The sequence below is a fragment of the Chionomys nivalis genome, chromosome 2, assembly GCF_950005125.1.
Source record: "Chionomys nivalis chromosome 2, mChiNiv1.1, whole genome shotgun sequence".
In the NCBI taxonomy this organism is placed as follows: Eukaryota; Metazoa; Chordata; class Mammalia; order Rodentia; family Cricetidae; genus Chionomys; species Chionomys nivalis.
Window position 1 is genome coordinate 39,504,416 of NC_080087.1, and position 20,793 is coordinate 39,525,208.

Consider the following 20,793-nt stretch of genomic DNA (forward strand, 5'->3'; position numbering starts at 1 on the left):
TTCTGACTGCAGGGCAAGGCCAGTTCCGGAACTCTCTCTTCTAATGCTTAAGGTCTTAGCTGTAGATGGAACGACGGGCTGCATTCCCGCCTAGCTCCCGCATGGCTATCTTTATACCTGAAATAACAACACACAAATTGTATTCTTTTAAACACTGCTTGGCCCATTATATCTAGCCTCTTCTTGGCTAACTCTCATATCTTGCTTAACACATTTCTAATAATCTGTGTAGCACCATGAGGTAGTGGCTTACCGGGAAGGATTCTAGACTACATCCGTCTCGAGTAGAAGAATCATGGCATCTGTCTCACTTCCCTTCTTCCCAGCATTTTGTTCTGTTTACTCTGCCTACCTAATTTTCTGTCCTATCAAAGGGCCAAGGCAGTTTCTTTGTTAACACATAGACAGATGACCCTCCTCCATCACTTAACCAGTGTCATTCTTGTGGTTCTCCGAGAATCTCTCCAGTGCCAGGTCTCTTGCTAGCCCCATAATGGCTCCCTTAGTCAAAATATCTCTTTCCTTGATCCCATGTCTGTTCTTTGGTTTTTTCTTTTTTTTTTGTTTTTATTTTTGTTTTTGTTTTTGAGATAGGGTTCTCTGTGTAGCTTTGGAGACTGTTCTCAAACTTACTCTGTAGACCAGAGTATGTATGGTGTTTTTATTTGAAATTTCTTTTAAATAAAGTTTTAATAAATTCAAAAAAGTATTTTTTGTTCAAAGAGAGCTATCATTTAGTGTCAAATCTAGAATTATTTGTTTTATTTTATGACATAAGTAAGTTACTATGTAGCCTCCTCTAGTGTTGAACTCTCCATCCTTCTGACACTGTCTCCTGAGAACTGGGATTAAAAGTATGCATGGGCAAGCCTGGTTTAGAACTAGACTTCTAAAATTTTCCTGGCACTCCCCCACCTCTCCAGCTCTCAGACCTGTGCTTGGTGCTTTCTACTTGGTGTGGTTTGTACTACAGATCTCACAAATTACTACCATAGCTAACTTATTTACTATGAGTGCCAAAATATTCTTTTTTTTCTATCTCCTCAACTAAAGTCCATGCTTTAGAAGCCTGGAAATACATTTCTTTAAAACTTACCCATATACAAGTCATCAAACCACTTCATTGATTCTTTTTACTACTACTTTTTCAAAGAAGTTTTGTTTTATAAACATGTATTGACTCATGCCTATGTATGTGGACTTTTTTGGAATCATATTGTATATACATGCAAGCATATATGTGGATATATATGCAATATATGCATCGAGTATAAATATGTATATTTGTGTATCTATGTTTTATGCATTGTTGAATTTGTTATTTACTATGGGATTATTTAAAATATATTGATACTACTTACTAACTAAAGCTTTGAACTTTCTTATGCTTTGCTACATTGCATTTATGTGAAAATCAATTTACTTATTTTACAGGGGTTATTTTATTTATTTTTCTTTGACCATGCTGGTCTTTCATCTCATTACACATTTCATTTTATTACACATGCTAGGCAAGCACCCTAAAACTAAGTTACATCATTAAATGACCTTCCCTTGCTGGGAGCCAAACTCAAGGACTCATGTCTATTAGGCAGGTATTCTCTTCTATTCTAATCTACATTCCTAGACTGATCTCTCTCCTCTCCTCTCCTCTCCTCTCCTCTCCTCTCCTCTCCTCTCCTCTCCTCTCCTCTCCACTCCTCTCCTCTCCTCTCCTCTCCTCTCCTCTCCCCCATCTTCCCATTTCCCTCTCTCTCTTCTTTCTTTCTGTGTTGGAATCAAACTCAAGGACTCATGTGTTCTAAGTAAGCACTCTCCCACTCTGCCACACCCAGCACCAGCATTTTAAACTAAGATCATAACTTCAATAAAGATTTATTATGTTTTCATATGTTGCTATGCACTTGTGTGACTGTTATAGGAAGGGATGTTTTATTCATTAGACAATAAATAAAAACAAGTGAAAAGCAATAGCAACTTCATACAATTAATATTTTGTTCCATCTATTTTATATTTTTACAATTCATGCATTTATAGACTTAGGGTCAAATTCAGGCATGATTTCATTTTGCTACCCGGCAATAAAGTGATGTATGGACACATGCTTATGTGTATACATGTATATAACCAAATATATAACTCTAGAATCATACAGATGATCCCAAAACCTAAAAATTAAATGCAGCTTTATGTAACCCCACTTTTAAAACTGGGTTGCTGGACTATCCATCTAGACAGGACTTAGAAACTATTGTCAAGTTCAGCACTATAAGCCACCCTCCCGTCTTGGCACAGGAGCAAAAGTCTTTAAAGTGGTAAAGACTAAAGTCTTCTTCACATCTCATACCTAGTAAAAGAGTGATGGGGAAGTTATCAGAATGGGAGAAAAGACCATTTTTCAGGAATTTGCTGACTACATTTTGAATGATTTCATGTTGAACATTATGGGTAGAGTAAATTGACTCTTCATCTCTGGTCCTCTGATACTAAATGGTGTGACTTCATGTGATCTCTTTGGTGCCTTTCCATTGGGCCATGGGATTTTGAGGATAATAGGAACTTGTATTCAAGCCATATATATATAAAGTCTGAAGAGGGTGTGCTTGGAGCTTCCCCCTACCTGGCAAGAATTAAACAAACAAAAAAAAGTCACTTTGAGAAATGTCACAGTGATGATTTAGGTTCTCTGGAGTGAGGAGAAGGAACCTTCATTTTCTGGAGCAGATGAGCTGGGACTGTCAGCTAGAAGTGATGGCCTTAGTCAGGAAGCATCAGTTCAAACATACAAGTGCCAAGTAATGTGCAGACATTTCACATGAAGAAAGGGTATTGCTTGGTCCTTCCATGTATACCAATATACAACAATGCCCTGAGAGTAATTGCTCTTTGTGCTTATTCTCCTTTTTACCTAAACTGTACGCTGAGAGTCAAAAAGAAAATTTAATGAATAAAGAAATGCTACTACCGAGAAATTAACCATCTTTAGTTTTTTTTGTTATAGACTAGAATGTATAAGGAAGGAATTGAGTTTTATTGCTGTACTAAAGAGAGCCAAAGTTTTATATATACATATATATATATATATATATATATATATATATGAAACATTAAGAGTGCACTTGTAGATAAACATGGATGTATTTAATTCTGATGACAGTTACGAACAGGAAATAAATATTCTGTACTTTGATATATATATATATATCTGTTAATGGGTGTGTGGTACTTGTATGAGGTATGTGCTAGTGTGGCCACATATGTCTATGTGAATGTATGAGGACTCCAATGAAGAATACCAGGCATCCTTCCCCATCCCTCTTTATCTCATTTTCTTTAGAGAGACACTCTCACTGTACCAGGGCTTGCCATTTTGGATAGACCTCCTGGCTGGATCTGCTGAACTTCAAGCCCCAATACTGGAGTTACAGGCTTTTACAGACATATTTGCATAGCTCCTTGCATGCTTTGATCTCAAACTCAGGCCCTTATTCCTAAAAAACAAGCGCTTTGCAATTTGTACACTGAGCAATCTTTTTAGCCCAACAAATGTCAATTTTAGAAAAACTATTTGCTTACTAATAATCCCCTCAAGAGGCCTTTCAAGGTTGTTATAATTGTAACTTGAAGTGATGTACAAAAGCAAGAGTCAAGTTGGTTCTGGATAAACTATGTGAGTTTGCTCAGTCTGCCCCTTAGGAGCATGGGCATTTGTGTTGTTGAAGGACATACTTTGTATTTATCTGAGTATTCGTTCAAATATGAGTTGGCATGCTCCATGCTGCTACTCCCGTTCATGGTCCTGTATGTCAAGGTTTTTAAAAACTGCTAATCAAAAGGTTGGCTCTCCATTTCAAATAGGTTTTGGCACCCTGTAATTCAAAAATATTTATGTGAAAACTTAATTTGTATTCCTTGTTAACATCCCTTGATGTCTTACTCTTTGTTTTTTTTTTCTTGTTTAGTTTCCAGTCAGTTTAACATATTTCCATATAGATATGTGATATAAGGTTTTCCTCATCTTAACTTCCAAAGCTATGAAATGAAATATATTTTCATATTTTTAAAGGAACCATTAAGAGTGCACTTGTAGATAAACATGGATGTATTTAAGTCTGATGACAGTTACGAACAGGAAATAAATATTCTGTACTTTGATGGCCAATATCTGAACCCTCTTTGAGTGTTGTTTCTTTGGATCTAACAGAAATCACTTTGTTCAGACTCAGAATCATCTCACATTTTCTTGATTCAATTTACCTACTCTGTATTATACAATGTAGCCCTTCTATTGTGTCATTCATATCTATGTACGTGTGTGTGTTTAAAGTCTTCTCTTTGACATTTTTTTTAGTAGCAATGTAGACTCTCAGTTACCTCATTCTGCTTAATGAACTTCTTAAAGGACCTCATTGACTTAAAACAAAATAAATACCTTGTGATAATTTGATTAAAGAGAAATCAAACAATCATTTGGATAATTTGAACTTTTAGATTTGATTTTTGCATCACGTTAAGTGGTTTGACAGCCCATCCAGCTGAATCTTCTCATTAACGGCAGGCACGTGAATCTCTCTAGAAATTTCTGACACTTCTCCACATTTAGAAAGGAGCGCATGTGGAATGAAATGGAGTGGGAAAAGACTGTGGTGTGTGGGTCGGTATCGAGGTTTCCACAGTGACTTAACAGGAGGAGATGTGAAGTAAATGAAGGATTGAGTGGAGCAATGTTGGGGACCAAGTCCCCTTTTATAGGTCTCATTCTGGTTTGGGGCTGTGATTAGACCATGGTAGTATGGAACACTGATAAAAGAAGAAATGTCAAGCAAGAGGACATTGGGGCACCTGATGCTACCAGGGACCAGGAGGACAGTGATGAAGGCCATAAGTAGCAGTTAAGATCATATCTGTTTGAGTACAAAAACAAAAGCCGCCTCTCCCTGACTGCACTTCCACTCCTACTTTTAATAAAGAATCTTCATTTCATAACTTGACTGCTGACCTTTAAAATTTAGCTTATTCCCACCTGAGTCCTTTTATTAACAGAACTGTCTTTTCTTAGGCTTTAAATAAACTTAAGTCTGTGGAAAATATTGAACATTTCATCTGAGTTTAGGTAACTATGGCTTAAAACAATATTTTGAAAAATTAAGAGACTATGGGTTTTGTCCTAAATTTGTTACTCATTTGCAGTGTGATTTGGGATCATTGCAGTATCCTTGCTTATAAATTTAAAAGGTTACAGTGAATGACCAGAACCATTTCCTCTAGCTTCCACATTGCACACACTTAGGATTTTGTATTTACATACCATATATTAAAGAGTTGATATTAAAACTATTTATTTGAATATCTTTTTTTTATTTTTTTTTACTTAAAATTTCCAACTGCTCCCCGTTTCCCATTTCCCTCCCCCTCCTCCCACATATTGCCCCCTCCCCCTGTTCCCCTCCCCCTATCCCCACTCCACTTCTCCTCCCCCTAGTCCACTCCCCCTCCCTCTCGATACTGAAGAGCAGTCCAAATTCCCTGCTCTACATGAAGACCAAGGTCCTCCCACTTCTATCCAGGTCCAGGAAGGTGAGCATCCAAACAGGCTACGCTCCCACAAAGCCAGTTCATGTATTAGGATCGAAACCTAGTGCCATTGTCCTTGGCTTCTCATCAGCCTTCATTGTCCGCCTTGTTCAGAGAGTCCAGTTTCAACCCATGCTTATTCAGTCCCAGTCCAGCTGGCCTTGGAGAGCTCCCAATAGATCAGTTCCACTGTCACAGTGGGTGGGTGCACCCCTCGTGGTCCTGATTTCCTTGCTCATGTTCTCCCTCCTTCTGCTCCTCATTTGGACCTTAAGAGCTCAGACGGTTGATCCAAATTGGGTCTCTGTCTCTCTCTCGATCCATCGCCAGATAAAAGTTCCTGTGCCATTCTCCTTGGCCTCTCGTCAGCTCTCATTGTCCACCACATTAAGAGAGTCCGGTTTTATCCCATGTTTTTTTCAGTAGCAGTCCAGCTGGCCTTGGTGAGCTCCCAATAGATCGGCCCCCCTGTCTCCGTGGTTGGGTGCACCCCTCATGGTCCTGACTTCCTTGTTCATGTTCTCTCTCCTTCTGCTCCTCATTATAATCTTGGGAGCTCAGTCCGGTGCTCCAGTGTGGGTCTCTGTCTCTATCTCCATCCATCGCTAGATGAAGGTTCTATGGCGATATGCAAGATATTCATCAGTATGATTATAGGATAGGTTCATTTCAGGTTCCCTATCCTCAGGTGCCCCAATGAGCTAACTGGGGACATTGCCCTGGGCTTCTGGTAGCCATTCCAGGTTCAAGTCTCTTGCCAACCCTTAGGTGGCTCCCTTAACTAAGGTATGAGTTTCCCTGCTCCCCCATCCAACCTTCCTTTACCCCCAATCACCCCAATTCCCCCAGTTCCCCTCATCCTCTCCTTCACACTTTTCTCTCCCCATCTCCCCTCATCCCCATCCCACCCCACCCCCCAAGATTCCCATTTTTTGCCCATCAATCTTGTCTATTTCCCATAGCTGGGAGGATATCTATATGTTTTTCCTTGGGTTTACCCTCTTGTTTAGCTTCTTTAGGATCACAAATTATAGACTCAGTGGCCCCTATCCATGGCTAGAAACCAATTATGAGTGAGTACATCCCATGATCTTCTTTTTGGGTCTGGGTTACCTCACTCAGGATCGTATTTTCTATTTCCATCCATTTGCATGCAAAATTCGAGAAGTCATTGTTTTTTACCGCAGAGTAGTACTCTAATGTATATATATTCCACACTTTCTTCATCCATTCTTCTATTGAAGGGCATCTAGGTTGCTTCCAGGTTCTGGCTATTACAAATAATGCTGCTATGAACATAGTTGGACAAATGCTTTTGTCATATGCTAGGGCATCTCTTGGGTATATTCCCAAGAGGGCTATTGCTGGGTCCAGGGGTAGGTTGATCCCAATTTTTCTGAGAAACCGCCACACTGATTTCCAAAGTGGTTGCACAAGTTTGCAGTCCCACCAGCAATGGATGAGGGTACCCCTTTCTCCACAACCTCTCCAGCAAAGGCTATCCTTGGTGTTTTTGATTTTAGCCATTCTGACAGGTGTAAAATGATATCTCAAAGTTGTTTTGATTTGCATTTCTCTGATCGCTAAGGAGGTTGAGCATGACCTTAAGTATCTTTTGGCCATTTTAACTTCTTCTGATGAGAATTCTCTGTTCAGTTCAGTGCCCCATTTTTTAATTGGGTTAATTATCCTTTTAAAGTCTAGTTTCTTGAGTTCTTTATATATTTTGGAGATCAGACCTTTGTCTGTAGCGGGGTTGGTGAAGATCTTCTCCCAGTCAGTAGGCTGCCTTTTTGTCTTAATGACAGTGTCCTTTGCTTTACAGAAGCTTCTCAGTTTCAGGAGGTCCCATTTATTCAATGTTGCCCTTAATGTCTGTGCTGCTGGGGTTATACATAGGAAGCGATCTCCTGTGCCCATATGTTGTAGGGTACTTCCCATTTTCTCTTCTATCAGGTTCAGTGTGTTCAGATTGATATTGAGGTCTTTGATCCATTTGGACTTGGATTTGGGCATGGTGATAGATATGGGTCTATTTTCATTCTTCTACAGGTTGACATCCAATTGTGCCAGCACCATTTGTTGAAGATGCTTTCTTTCTTCCATTGTATACTTTTAGCTCCTTTATCGAAAATTAGTTGTTCATAGGTTTGTGGGTTAAAATCCGGGTCTTCTATACGATTCCATTGGTCGACTGCTCTGTTTTTATGCCAGTACCACGCTGTTTTCATTACTGTAGCTCTGTAATAGAGTTTGAAGTCAGGGATGGTAATGCCTCCAGAAGTTCCTTTATTATATAAGATTGTTTTGGCTATCCTGGGTTTTTTGTTTCTCCATATAAAGTTGATTATTGTCCTTTCAAGATCTGTGAAGAATTTTGATGGGATTTTAATGGGGATTGCATTGAATCTATAGATTGCCCTTGGTAGAATTGCCATTTTTACTATGTTGATCCTCCCAATCCAGGAGCAAGGGAGATCCTTCCATTTTCTGGTATCCTCTTCAATTTCTTTCTTCAATGCCTTAAAGTTCTTGTCAAATAGATCTTTCACTTCCTTGGTTAGAGTTACCCCAAGATAGTTTATGCTTTTTGTGGCTATCGTGAAAGGTGATGATTCTCTTATTTCCCTCTCTGCTTCCATATCCTTTGTGTATAAGAGGGCGACTGATTTTTTGGAGTTGATCTTGTATCCTGCCACATTACTAAAGTCGTTTATCAGCTGTAGGAGTTCTTTGGTGGAGTTTTTGGGGTCGCTCATGTACACTATCATATCATCTGCAAATAATGCAAGTTTAACTTCTTCCTTTCCAATTTGAATCCCCTTTATCCCCTTATGTTGTCTTATTGCTATTGCTAAAACTTCAAGAACTATATTGAAGAGGTATGGAGAGAGTGGACAGCCTTGGCGTGTTCCTGATTTTAGTGGGATGGCTTTAAGTTTCTCTCCATTTAATTTGATATTAGCTGTCAGCTTGCTGTATATAGCTTTAATTAAATTTAGGTATGATCCTTGTATCCCTAATCTCTCCAAGACTTTTATCATAAAGGGATGTTGAATTTTGTCAAATGCTTTTTCAGCGTCTAATGAAACGATCATATGGTTTTTTTCTTTCAGTTTATTTATATGATGGATTACATTGATAGACTTGCGTATGTTAAACCAGCCCTGCATCTCTGGTATGAAGCCTACTTGATCATAATGGATAATTTTTCTAATGTGTTCTTGGATTCGGTTTGCCAGAATTTTGTTGAGGATTTTTGCATCGATGTTCATGAGTGAGATTGGCCTGTAATTTTCTTTCTTGGTTGGGTCCTTGTGTGGTTTTGGTATCAGAGTTACTGTAGCTTCATAAAAGGAATTTGGCAATGACTCTTCTGTTTCTATATTGTGAAATACCTTAAGGAGTATAGGTATTAGGTCTTCTTGGAAGTTCTGGTAGAATTCCGCATTGAAACCATCTGGTCCTGGACTTTTTTTGGAAGGGAGGTTTTTGATAACTGCTTCTAATTCTTCACGACTAACAGGTCTATTTAGGTTGTTCACCTGGTCCTGGTTTAACTTTGGTATATGGTATTTATCTAAAAAAGTGTCCATTTCTTTTACATTTTCCAGTTTTGTGGCATACAGGCTTTTGTAGTAAGATCTAATGATTCTCTGAATTTCCTCTGTGTCTGTGGTTATGTCTCCCTTTTCATTTCTGATCTTATTAATTTGCAAATTCTCTCTCTGCCGTTTGATTAGTTTGGATAGGGGTTTATCAATCTTGTTGATTTTCTCCAGGAACCAGCTTTTTGATTTATTGATTCTTTCAATTGTTTTCTGTGTCTCTATTTTGTTGATTTCAGCCCTCAGTTTGATTATTTCCAGTCTTCTACCCCTTCTAGGTGAGTCTGCTTCTTTTTTTTTCTAGAGCTTTCAGGTGGGCTGTTAAGTCTACAATGTGTGCTTTCTCTGTTTTCTTTAAGTGGGCAGTTAGTGCTATGAACTTTCCTCTCAGGACTGCTTTCATAGTGTCCCATAGGTTTGAGTATGTTGTTTCCTTATTTTCATTGTCTTCAAGGAAGACTTTAATTTCTTTCTTTATTTCTTCCTTAATCCAGGTATGGTTCAGTAGTTGACTATTCAGTTTCCATGAGTTTGTAGGCTTTCTGGGGGTAGCATTGTTGCTGAATTCTAGCTTTAATCCATGGTGATCTGATAAGATACAGGTGGTTATTAATATTTTTTTGTAACTGTGAATGTTTGCTTTGTTACCGAGTATGTGGTCGATTTTTGAGAAGGTTCCATGAGCTGCAGAGAAGAAGGTATATTCTTTCCTATTTGGGTGGAATATTCTATAGATGTCTGTTAAGTCCATTTGATTCATTACCTCCATTAATTCTCTTATTTCTCTGTTAGGTTTCTGTCTGATTGACCTGTCCATTGGTGAGAGAGGAGTATTAAAGTCTCCTACTATTAATGTGTGCGGTTTGATGGCTGCCTTGAGTTTTAACAATGTTTCTTTTACGTACGTGGGTGCTTTTATATTAGGGGCATAGATATTCAGGATTGAGATTTCATCCTGATGAATTGTTCCTGTTATGAGTAGAAAATGTCCCTCTCCATCTCTTCTGATTGATTTAAGTTTGAAGTCAACTTTGTTAGAAATTAGTATGGCCACACCTGCTTGTTTCCTAGGTCCATTTACTTGATAAGCCTTATCCCAGCCCTTTACTCTGAGTAGGTGCCTGTCTTTGTGGTTGAGGTGTGTTTCTTGTAAACAGCAGAATGTTGGATCCTGTTTTCGTATCCAATCTCTTAGTCTGTGCCTTTTTATAGGTGAGTTGAGTCCATTGACATTAAGTGATATTAATGACCAGTGGTTGTTAACTCCGGTCATTTTTTTTTAGTAGTAGATTTTGTGTGTTTCCCTTCTTTGAGATGTGCTGGTAAAGGGTTTCTAGATGTCTGAGTTACTGTGGTCATTGTTGGACTCCTTGATTAGTGATTTTCCTTCTATTACTTTCTGTAAGGCTGGATTTGTGGCTACGTATTGTTTAAATTTGTTTTTATCCTGGAAAATTTTGTTTTCTCCATTTATAGTGAACGAAAGCTTGGCTGGGTATAGTAGTCTGGGCTTGCATCCATGGTCTCTTAGTTTCTGCAGTACATCTATCCAGGACCTTCTGGCTTTCATGGTTTCCATAGAGAAGTCAGGTGTAAGTCTGATAGGTTTACCTTTATAAGTAACTTGGCCTTTTTCCTTTGCTGCTCTTAGTATTCTTTCTTTATTCTGTATGCTTTGTGTTTTGATTATTATATGGCGAGAGGATGTTTTTTTTTGATCCAGCCTATTTGGTGTTCTGTATGCTTCTTGAACCTTCATAGGTATATCTTTCTTTAGGTTGGGAAAGTTTTCTTCTATAATTTTATTAAATATATTTTCTGGACCGTTGAGCTGCGCTTCTTCTCCTTCTTCTATTCCTATTATTCTTAGGTTTGGTCTTTTTATTGTGTCCCATATTTCCTGAATGTTTTGTGATGAGAATTTGTTGGCCTTGCTGTTTTCTTTGATCAGCGTGTTTATTTTCTCTATGGTATCTTCAGAATCTGAGATTCTTTCTTCTATCTCTTGTATTCTGTTGGTTATGCTTGTTTCTGTAGTCTCTATTCGTTTACCTAGATTTTCCCTGTCCAGCTGGCCTTCTGTTTGTGTTTTCTTCTTTGCCTCCATTTCAGTTTTTAAGTCTTGAACTGTTTCCATTATTTGTTTGATTGTTTTTCCTTGGTTTCCTAGGGTATCATTCACTGATTTACTCAATTCTTCAAACTTTCTGTTATACTTCTCATCCATTTCTATAAGGGCATTTTTTACATGCTGTTTAAGGGCGTCAATCACTTTCATAAAGTCAATTTTATCTACTTCTTCATGAATAAGGTGTTCATGTCCTCCTGTTGTGAGGTCGCTGGGTTCTGGTGGTTTCATATAGTTTTTCAGATTGTTGGGTGAATTCTTGCATTGGCGCCTGCCCATCTCTTTCTCCGAATGCTCCCCTATGGATCTTCTTTTACCGGATCAGGGCTCCTTGCCTACTGATGTACTTTCCCAGTGATGGCACCCTGCAGTGTTAGCTCTCCTGGTGCTCCAGTGATGTCTCTCCTGGTACCAATATCAGATCTCCGTGCCCAAAGACGGCAATCCTGGTACCCAGATTAGCTCTACCACTGATGGCTCTCCTGGTGCCAAGATCAGATCTCCGTGCAGGTTGGGTAGTTCGTAAACAAAGGCCTTACCTTGTTTGGTGCAGGCAGGCCAGTGAACCAAAGGAAGTCTCGTCTGCCTACTTGCCCTGAGGATTTGCCCCCAGCGCCAGACAGACTGAGCTGGATGGTGTTATGTGCCCAAAGAGGAAAGGGGGCAGAAGGAAGAAGGGTTCTGGATGCAAGCTGGGTGGGACAAGAAGAGAGAGGCAGTATGCAGGGTGTAGAGCCCCTGCAGGGAGGCAAGGGAGTATATGGTGGGGGATGAGGAACTTCAGAGTTCCCTGTCCAGGGCTGCTTCCGCCGCCGCCGCTGGTCAGGTCACAAACTCACCCTGCTGCTGTCTCTCCTGGTGCCTAGATCAGATCTCCATGCAGGTTGGGTAGTTTGTAAACAAAGGCCTTACCTTGCTTGATGCAGGCTGGCTGGAGAGACAAAGGAAGTCTCGTCTGCCTACTTGCCCTGAGGATTTGCCCCCAGCGCCAGACAGACTGAGCTGGATGGTGTTATGTGCCCAAAGAGGAAAGGGGGGCAGAAGGAAGAAGGGTTCTGCATGCAAGCTGGGTGGGACAAGAAGAGAGAGGCAGTATGCAGGGTGTAGAGCCCCTGCAGGGAGCCCAGGGCGTATAGGGTGGGGGATGAGGAACTTCAGAGTTCCCTGTCCAGGGCTGCTTCCGCAGCCGCCAGTCAGGTCACAAACTCACCCCGCTGCTGTCTCTCCTGGTACCTAGATCAGATCTCCGTGCAGGTTGGGTAGTTTGTAAACAAAGGCCTTACCTTGCTTGATGCAGGCAGGCTGGAGAGACAAAGGAAGTCGCGCCTGCCTACTTGCCCTGAGGATTTGCCCCCAGCGCCAGACAGACTGAGCTGGATGGTGTTATGTGCCCAAAGAGGAAAGGGGGCAGAAGGAAGAAGGGTTCTGGATGCAAGCTGGGTGGGACAAGAAGAGAGAGGCAGTATGCAGGGTGTAGAGCCCCTGCAGGGCGCCCAGGGAGTATAGGGTGGGGGATGAGGAACTTCAGAGTTCCCTGTCCAGGGCTGCTTCCGCAGCCGCCAGTCAGGTCACAAACTCTCCCCGCTGCTGTCTCTCCTGGTGCCTAGATCAGATCTCCCTGCAGGTTGGGTAGTTTGTAAACAAAGGCCTTACCTTGCTTGATGCAGGCTGGCTGGAGAGACAAAGGAAGTCTCGTCTGCCTACTTGCCCTGAGGATTTGCCCCCAGCGCCAGACAGACTGAGCTGGATGGTGTTATGTGCCCAAAGAGGAAAGGGGGCAGAAGGAAGAAGGGTTCTGGATGCAAGCTGGGTGGGACAAGAAGAGAGAGGCAGTATGAATATCTTAAAATATCAACAGGATGCCTTGTTGTAGCTGAAAAACTCTAAAAAGACAAAGCAAAAAGGGTCTCTAGACTTGCTTCTTGTATGCTGGATGACTGTGATCTTGCTGGCAATGTACTATAAATTTCTGTGTCTTTGGTATCCAAAGTGTATGCTGTGATGTGTGATTTAAAGGAGCCCCTTTTTCATATAGTGGGAGCTGGGCTTCTGTTTTCATCTTCCTCTACCTACTTTGCAAGACTCTTTACAGGAACTTCTGTTTATAACCACCACCATGGTTCCTTGTCTCAGTTCTGCATCTCAGAAACCTGATTGAATGGTGGCATCCTTACCCTAATTCTGCAGGACTCTACTTCTACCCGACATCCATCCATTTGGAATGAGCATTCCCTTATTATTCTCCCTTGATGTTTCTTCTTAAGCTTCATCTCATTGCCTAAAGGTTTGGTACCTGTGTTAGCTCCACAAAGGGCCATTCCTCATGTGCAGCCTTTCCTCTTGCCTCCTGTATTACATGATGCATCAATGCATTGATTTCAGGTGCTGGTGCTGACTATTCCTTCCTGAAACTAAGCAAATTTGCTTGCAAATAAACACAACAATATTGTTTTCTCCATCTCAAGGGTGTTATATTTACGACTCTATTTGCCATGGAGAGACTAGAATTAAGATAGTAAGAGGCTGTGCAGTGAAAGGTAGGAATAGCTTGTTCTTGCAAATGGAAAGAAATTTAGCCTCATTTAGCTAAAAGCACAAGGCCTTTCTAATCACACATTTGACATCATGACCAGGCCGGGGGAAAAAATGTACCTGCTCTATTATAATTGGCTCTGCTCACTGAAGTGGATTTCTCATTGTCTGCACAGCTACAGGAAATACAGTTAATAAAAGCACATGTCAGCCCGAGTGAAGCTGTTCTATAAAGCTCGGCCAGACCACTCTGTGAAACTGTTATTTCCTATTCTGAAAACTAAATCTCGAATCACAGTTAAAAGTTAATCAGTCTTTAGCGGAGTAGTCTTGTAGAGGGGAACAGTAATTCCGGTTTGATTGGTGACATGGGCTTTTCAGGGAACAGTTTAAAAATAAAACAGTTAGAGGAAAAAGCAAACACACGCCAAATGGACATTTCCCAGAATTTTTAGGACATCAGGCCACATTGATAAATATATTGCACTTTCTAAAAAATATGTGTCTTTCCTAAGCAATACTGGGAAAACACTCCAGCTCTTTAGACTTCACTGCTTTGACCCACTGTGACATAACCCTGTGAAATAGTTCACAGGTTTTATGGTCATCTTTTGTAACTGAGCTATCTTATCCAGATTTCCAAGATCCACCATCAGTTGTCCAACCTCTGGCCTGCAGATCCATGATACGTATTGGAAAGGCGACATGTGAGCATCACTTTCAATGGTTTTTCTCTTGTGCTCCTTTTGTTGATGCTATGCTTGCTTCTGCTGTTCATGGTACAATATTCTTTTCCTCCTTGCATGAATAGAAAGAGAAAATCATAAGAAACAGCATACTAATCCATTTGTGTTTATTCCAAAATATATTGTTCATTTTTACACACACACACACACAGACACACACATACACACACACACACACACAGAATTATATGGCCTCACCAAAGAGAAAATTTTATGAGTTTAATTTACAAATTTTATGATTTGAAATAAAATTCCTTCTTTTAGGTGAAGAATATTGGGCTTAGAAACAATAACAAGCATAGAAACAAGTATTTTTTTTTTGCATGGAAACATAAAATTGTGCCACATTGTTGGAAAGACAGTGTTTTATAGCATCTCCTAGCAGATTTGTAGCCATCAGTGCTGAGCAGGAGGCGGAGCCAATACAGATGCCTCACTGCCTGCTCTCTTTCCTTTGACCACACTGACAATTCTGGGTACTTCTCACTTGACTGAGGAGAGTTTTACAGAGGACAATTCAAGGACCCAAGGGAACTTGACCACCATTTCATTAAATTTTCTCAGTAATTTATGATTTTTTTTCGAGGATTTATTTGATAGTCTTATTACTCGTGTACCTGTCTTATCTGAGATCTGAGAGATTCTGCACAGGAGATACCGTGTTCTGAACACGTGTATAACTGTTCTCAAGGGATGCTTAATTAGTCTTTGTCTAATACTGGACAAGAGAATAAATTTTCATGCTGTGAAAAATCTCACACTGAAAATATTTTAATTATACACATAATTCACACAATTTTGGTGCAAAAACTAAACATGGCTCAGATATCTTTCTCTCCTACACACTAACCATACTTGGTAGGTTGGGATAAGTAGAGACTGATAACCAAACTAAACAGAACAATGGTCCCTCAGGCTGGATAGAGTTATCACAGGCCACTGGGAGGACTCTTTTTTTTTTTTTCTAAGAATGAAATTGGAAGCCTTCCAAGCTTTGGAGTAGATAAGTGAGTTGACTCTTGAGGCAGGAGGATTGTTACAAGTTCCTGGCCAGCCTGTAGAGTGAGACTCCCCTGCCTTTCCAGATATACTTTCCCTGTGTAACAACCCTAGTTGTCCTGGAACTCACTCTTTAGATCAGGCTGGCCTCAAACTCACAGAGAGCTGACTGCCTCTGCCTCCCCAGTGTTGGGATTAAAGGTGTGTGTCCCCACTGCCAAGTGACTATGCTTTAATAAACAGTTACTGCAGGCCCAGAGCAATGCCTCAGTGGTTAGGAGCATTTGCTCTGCAATCATGAAGACTCAAGAATTGCCATGAGCTGAAGGTATTTTTAAATTTTTAACACTGGAAATGTGATTAGCTTTATCTGCGCATTAATGCCATTTTCTTTTGCTTTTGAAATATATTTGAAAATATTTGGACTCCTTTAAAGTAAATACATTTTATTTCTCTACTATTTCATTACTTTTGGGGAAAGAAAAGAATGAATAAGGATTAAATAAAATAGCCCTGTCTAAGCAGAATTTATTGTATGATCACACTAAAAAGAGGGTCTCCACCGGGATCATTACATTTTTGGATCTCTTAAAGAAAATATTCAAAGATGAAATACTTTAAAGGACTTATTGTCGAGTAGAATGCTGCAATCTGGAAATGCATTTTAGTGCCTTTTAATTAGTGGTCAATTGTTACCTTTAAAAGTCCAGGTAGTTGGGAATAAGGCAATAACTATGGATCTCACTCATAGATTAAATGAGACCCTTAACAGTGGGAAAGAAAACAGTTTTCCTTTTTGTCTTGTGGAATAGAAATTAGTATTTACACTGGGGCTCTAACCTCCTGTTATTCTATAATAGAAAACTACTGAGGATGGATTGGAGATATGGCTCAGTGGTCTAGTGACCTTGGTGCTCTTCTTGAGGATCCAAGTTCAGTTTCCAGTAGGTGCCTTACAACTGACTGCAGCTCCATTGCCCTCTTCTGGCTGACTCCCCCTCCAACACACACACACACACACACACACACACACACACACACACGATAAAAATAAATCTTTGAAAAAGAAAAGTACAGAGTATATTAGAAAATGGCACCAGACACTTAGTCTCAACAGATGAATATGATTATTAGGAAGCAAAGCTCCATCTTTCATCTTAATAACACTGTCTGACTTCTTGAAGAAAGATTACTGGTAACCACTCCATCTACCGAGAGTCTTGCTTGTTCAGGCCACGTATCAGCTCAGAGTCTTAGCTGGGCATATTCCTTTGTACCATTTTTACCCGACCCTAAAATGCCCCTCCCTTTTCAAATCATTTCTTTCAGTACACTCCCTCCACCTCCCTAATCTGATTGTTCATGGTTCCCATCCCCACCTGCCCCCAGGACTTGAATAAAAGGTGAATTTCTTTACACACTGTTGGTGGGATGTAAACTATTTCTATAAATGAAATCAGTATGGAATTTCCCTAGAAAGTTAAAAAGGGAGTGGTCCAATAATCCTTGTACTAGGTATTTCCTTTGAGGAAATGCTGCTGGAGGGATGCCTGCCTCCCAGCATCCACAGCAGCACTCCTCCCATTTGCCAACATAAGTAATCAACCCAAGCATCAGTCAGATGCTGTACAGATACACAGTTGAATATAATTCCCTCATGAAAGAGCTAAATCCTGCCATTTTTGCTACTGTGGTTGGGACTGGAAAAACACACATTGACAAGTATTGTATGATCTCACTTGCACCTAGCACCTAAAAAGTCATCTCTTAGGATTTGGCAGTGAAATGGTTGTTTTAAGATTCTGGGGAGGATGAGAAGGCTGAAGAAGGTCAGCAATAGGAACAAAGGTGCAGCTATACAGAAGTGAGCACTTCTGGTCATTTAATGCACAGTAAAATAGCTACAGTGAAATAAAGAACTATGCGTGACTGGGACCAAAAAGAAAGAGTCTGACAAGTTTTCCATAGGGAAATGATAAATGTTTGAAGATAAAGGTGTGTAATCTAAGTTAAATATATGTGGTGTGTACACATACCAAAACATGATAGGGGTAACTTTGATATTTCTATGTACTCATTGAAAATAAACACTAAAATACATTAATAATACTATTACTAAGCATATCCTTCATTTTTCTAAATTCCAGGTTTGCATTCCTAAAGTAGTGTGCTGTGTTTTCTGATTGCTCCACAGAGTCTTCCCAGCAGTTGATAATGTTGTTTACATTCCATTACACTGAATATTCCCTGAAGCTTCCTCAAGCAAGAACAGATGGCCAAGCTGTCGGAGAGATGGGGATCCCATTTACTTCTCAAATATGTAGGCTGCAAAACATACATACTAGACTACTTCAGCCTTTTGTTACTTCAAAAAGAAAACTAATGTTACATTTTCAATGTTTTGTACAAAAGTATGCCTTAGAGATGGTCATCCTAGGGCAAAAATAAAAATGTGAAGTGTCTTATGGGGTACTTACAGCTATCAATGCTGCTGATATTCTCTTTGAATGTCTGCATCTTATTGACAAAGCTGTTTCTCAAGAGAACCCACCCTCACCTAGGGCATTTGGGCATTAGAATATAGAACTCTTTCAGTGTCTGTAATTTTGACAAACTCAAGCCTGCTAATCGTTTCCATGATGGACTTAGTATCCAATTACAAACGATGGTTAAGATTATGTAGTGATACATTAGTTATGATGATAGTTATTCATTCTTTCCTATAAAATGACAATACATATAGCATTTACCTAACTGAAGATAGTCTTGGTTTTAGACTGTTCTGTTTTTGTTAACACTTTTAAGGCACTGATATTTGAGTAAGTAAGAGAAGACTTGGGACCAGTTCTCCAGGGTTCACTTGTAAGAGTTAGCAGAAACATTGTCATGATTTGATTTCTAAAATCATTTTATGTGATACATACCAGACTATGTCAGCTTTGAAAAAGCAAAACTGGCCAGAACAAGATTGCTTCTATTAATCTTAGAACTCCACAATCTGAAGCCTAGGAATTGTGAGTTTGGTGTTAGTCTGGACTAAGTAGTAAGTTTGCAAGTTCAGGGCTATCATAGGGCTTCAGAGTGAGGTCTTGCCTCAAAATGAAGTGAGGTAGCAGAAGTGTGGGATTAAGAAGAGTAAGGGATGTTTGTATAGTTAGGCAAAGATTTCTGTTTCAATCTAACAGAAACCAAATATTTCCTGGTTTGCCTGTTTATGGGTCACAGAGGAATCCCTGAATAGTGACTGTAAATGCGCAAATAAATGTGTGTGTATGTGTGTGTGTAGGAAAGAGAGAGAGAGAAAGAGAGAGAGAGAATGTGCATATATGAGCATGTGTGTACTGTGTTAGAGTGTATGTATGTGTGTATATGGTGTCTGTGTATATGACTGTGTAGGCCTGTGTGTGAAAGTGTATGCGTGCATGTGTGTGTGTGTGTGTGTGTGTGTGCATTGTCTTGAGCCAGTCACTATGTGGTTCTATGTAAGTGAGTGGATGTGTGTGAGTGGGTAGCTCTATGGGTACATATGTGTTGTTTGTGTTATGGGGAAGTGTTTGCAGCATGTTGTTTGACGAGTCAGCCTCACATTTTCTACTCTGTAGGCAGCATCTGTACTGAGAAGGATGAGCCCTATATGAGAGCAAGATCATTAGTTCAAGAAGGAAAATGGGCTCTGGGAGACAAATTTCTAATAGAGAATGTTACCATGAGAGAAGTATTATTTTTATCTTAATTTTATGTGCTTGGGTATTTTGCATGTGTGTATGTGTGTGTACCACTTGGATGCCTTGTCCAATCAGAGGCCAGAAGAGGATGCCAGATACGCTAAGACTGGAACTACAGACAGACGGTTATAAATTGTCATGTGGATGCTAGGATCCAAACCCATGATGAGCAGTCTGTACTCTTAACTGCTGAACCATCTCCAGGCTCCAGGAAATATTCTTTTACAGCAATTCCTTAGGAAACTTTTGCTTTTTGAGAAGTAGAATGGTATCTTTAAGGGCGTTAAGTTTGAAAAAGTGGCCTCTTCTAAATGTCTGTCATCAGTAGAATAACTAGAGGCCAGAGAGGTGGCAAGACTGGTCCTAAGTCAAACAGCTCCCCCTGATTTAGCCTCAGTTTGACAGGCTCACTTTTTGAAAAGAGAAAGGTGAATTATAGACATCTATTCAGACTTTTATTGCATCTTACTGCACTGCCTTAGAAATACTATCTTTCATCTGAGTCCTTCAAGGCAGGTGTTTTATTCTTCAAGTATGGCATTTTTTTTCCTCCTGTGATTTAGATTTTATTTGCTAAGTAAATGAGCAAAGCAAAATGAATGAATAAGTGATTGATGATTGACTCCATGCAACTGGAAATCCAAAAGACTATGCTAATCTCATTATCCCAATATTGATTTGAACAAGCTGCCTGTATGTCTCCATTCTGGGAGGTAATGCACCCTTCAGGAACAGTTCAAAACTCTTAAGTCCCCGAGAGACTGGAGGTAGGAATGATGTTACAGGGACTGTCTTTGAAGTGAGCCTCCACTTAAAGGTGCAGTTTATCATTTAATGCATAGAGAAAAATCAGTCTGGGAGTAAGGCTTTCAGGGCTTTCTGAAAGATGATAAAGTTGCAAGCAAGAGCAATCGAGCACTTAGAGGAATTCGCTGAGCACCGAGAGTGCTCAGTAACTATCATTTTGACGATAGACTGATCACATGGAGGGTGTCTGTACTTTTGGCTTTCTGTAAAAATTTTGTTCCATACATCCCCTGTCTTTGTTTCATAGGGAAGAGAGGATTTTGCCATTACTTTGCGGGTACCTTCTGTAAATGTAGAATAGGAAATGGCACCTAAGTTTGATAAATCTGCTTCTGCGTAATTTTTTTTAAAAAAATAAATAATTGACTGCATAAATGGAAATTTGGTTGCAAGCAACTTAGCAGGTATTCTTTCTTTTTTTTTCTATCTTCTTTGGTGTTATCAACAAATGTTGATATGTTGTTATCATATGTTCACAAGTTTATTTCAACATTTTCTGTGGGTCATTTTGTAACAATGGCCTTCTATCTAAGCACCACACCTTATGCACACACATACATTGTTCTTGGGTGACAGCAAAGGGCCATGCTGGGGACATGTCCATTATTCTGGCATTGGGGCTTGAAGTGGCTATTAGGAGAAAAAAGGAGTGTAGTTTGAGATCAAAGCTATG

The 20,793-nt window shown here is 39.9% G+C and overlaps 1 protein-coding gene across 1 annotated transcript in view; it reads left to right on the forward strand.

The window, feature by feature from the left end:
• The window catches only part of Themis (thymocyte selection associated), a 184,320-nt gene that overhangs the window by 98,537 nt on the left and 64,990 nt on the right, over positions 1 to 20,793 (forward strand). The window lies entirely within an intron of this gene.